The sequence below is a fragment of the Wasmannia auropunctata genome, unplaced genomic scaffold (assembly GCF_000956235.1).
Source record: "Wasmannia auropunctata unplaced genomic scaffold, wasmannia.A_1.0 LD336092.1, whole genome shotgun sequence".
NCBI lineage: Eukaryota > Metazoa > Arthropoda > Insecta > Hymenoptera > Formicidae > Wasmannia > Wasmannia auropunctata.
In genome coordinates, this window is record NW_012026798.1 from 974,681 (window position 1) to 977,711 (window position 3,031).

Here is a 3,031-nt window from a genome sequence, read left to right on the forward strand (position 1 = left end):
TCTTCTCCATTAAAATCGAAGCATATGTGGTATGAAGGAACTCGAGACCGTCGATTATGAATCAACGTGCTCGCACATCAAGCCATTCGTTACCCCGCGGCCTGTATTCGTTTCTCGAATCAATTGCTTTTCGGACTGGGATTCGTGTGCGAGCCACAGACTAAGGTGGACGTCTGTGACCGGTTACTCTGTTTTAGTATTGCATCATTCGATTAATAATTCTCTGTTTCCGTGTTATTACTCATTTATCAATTGGTATCAGGCTGCATAGCTCCTCGTAGGAACGGTCGCCTACTTATTGTTAGAAGAAGAAGAAGTGCTTTTCGGATTTGCGAGTGATTGGTCCACAGAATCCTATTCAGTCGTCAGAGTTGTGCTGACTATCGGTTGACCGGAAGAATCGGTGGGGGCCGATTTTTATTTTATTTATTTTTATTTATTTACTAATTGAGTTCTAGATGGTTTTTAACTCGGGTTTCCTACACGGAGAGCAGGCACACTGTATTACCATGTATGCCACCACTATATACAGCTGGCGGGTGTCCCATTTTATATTTGACAGTCAAATATTTGGAAATCGCGAGGTTGAGAGAAAAATGTTTCAGACAAAAGTTTTGGGACTTCGAGGGGGACATAAGATGATAATATTGGTTTGACCCTGAGTGGCGTCGTCAATTAGGTTAGGACAAGGTCACTTTGAATTTTTAAATGGATCGAACCCCCTTATTTTTTATTGCATATTGTAGCTTATTTCAACAGCTTTCCAAAACACATAGATAAAATGTATTTTGGTTAAGTAAATCTTGAGTTATGAAGCTTGAAAGTTATACAGTACCGTCGACATTACCATTATCGAATGGCTGAAACTTTTTAAATGTTGTTCAGGATCATGATCTTGACAACATGTGTCAAGGCTATGATCATTGGAGATTGTTTCTCTTATTTTCATTTTTGAGAATTATTTTTATTTTTTGAATAATTCGTAATAATTGATAATAATTATATTTATAATTGATCCTTAATATTTAAGACTGTCTTAAACACAGTCTTAAAATATCGTTAACTAATTATAACAGAACCATATTAATATCTTAAAACATTACTTGTAAATATTAACCAAGGATTAGGAACAAGTGAATGGAGGAGCGCGCGCCGATCCTGAGCGCCGCATGGACAAGAGCGATTATTTGTTTAATTTAACCAGCTCTCCTGCCAAAAGTACTTGTCAGATCAAAACTTGCTAAAGGAAAAAGTTGTTCCTTTTAGCACAAAGTATCACGTCCTGTACTCCGAATGCGCCAATTTTGGGACACCCTGTATATGTGGTAAATAAATTATTTAATAAATGTAAACAAACTAACGTAACTTATGGTTATATGATTGTAACTTTTTTTCAAAAATTAACTTGCGGCCTATAGTAAAATACTACAATTTAAAGGTTACAATTAACATTATATTCGGAGAGAACACTATCAGCACTGTGTCATTCATCTAAGATAAAAATATATTTTATCACTATTTTGATTAGATATTGATTGATAGATATTTTCAATCTATGTCAATGTTGAAAATCTATGTTTAGTGCACGTAACTATATAGATCTATATATATTATATATGTATACAAATATGCTATAAATTTTCACTGACAGAGAATATCGGAACATAGCCATTGTTTAAAATATAATAACAAAATAAATACATTTACATTACATAAAAAGTTTAACTATTAAATTTAACTATTAATCAATTAAAATATAATATAATTTTTAACATCTTCAAATAAAAGAACTATTAATAGTTTAATATTTTTTCTAATTGACGATAAAATATTTTAATCATAAATTTTTAATGTTTATATTTTTCGTACTTTGGAGATGTGACACATTCTTAAGAGCATTTTTCTGCAATCCGCGTTTACCGCGCATGAGCAAAAAACCCCACTTATCTATAATATACAATAGTGGGAACGTAGTAAAGGATTTCCATTAACTAACGTCAGCGCGAGTTCTCAGTATCATTTTATTTTCAGGCAATAAAATTATCACACAATTAAAATAAAAGTTTTGTTGTTGCGTGTAACTAGTACTGTATCATGGATAATTTATGTCATAATTGAAACATTTATTAATACATTTATTAATAATCTAAACAGGTATGTATTGTTTTGTATTAATTTGTATCACAATTGTAAATTAAATCTCTTTTTATTGAATTTCTATTGTCTATTAATGTAGATTAATGTAGATTCTTGGTTCAATTTATACTTTATTTTTTTTTAATTCTACAGTCTATGTAAAACGAATTTAGACAGCACACGATGTTTATTGGATGTCCAAATTTCGTTTTTATTTAGTACAAATGTTCGTGAACTTAATATGAATGTTTTAAAAATGTACATTATATTTGACGTATAAAAGTATATTTACATTTGGATGTTTTAAAAATATTTATCTTACATTCCAGACAACACAAAGTGTACGTATAATCAATATGTATAAAACGTCTTTTAGATATTTTTATAGATAGTTCTTGCAGAAGCGTCTAAAAGACGACTTATAAAGACATCTTATGCGTCAATTTTAAACTTTGTGCTATCTGGGATGTTATATCACTTCTAAGAGTTTTAGTTTGTTATAAAACAGTTAGAGTTTAGATAGCTCTGTGCACTTTTATAATTTAAATGTTCGCGGTTCGGTCAATCACATTTTATTTTGTTTGTATTTTGCTTATTTCTTTATTACAAAAAATTATTAATTAGTTTATACAAGCAGATCATACAGCTATCTTGTTATCTGCAGACAATTGAATGTAATTAATCAATAGAATCGATAAGATAAAATACGAGACACTATCGCTTTTCTTGATCCAGTGTGTTATACTTATTTGTATTTTACCGTCATTTTGATTATCAGATTATAATATGTTAATATTTATTTAAAAAATATATTTTCATCTTTTTGATATTTGAATTTTATTGATCTGATCTATCACGGATATACATATATATCTCAATGCATATGTTAAAAAAA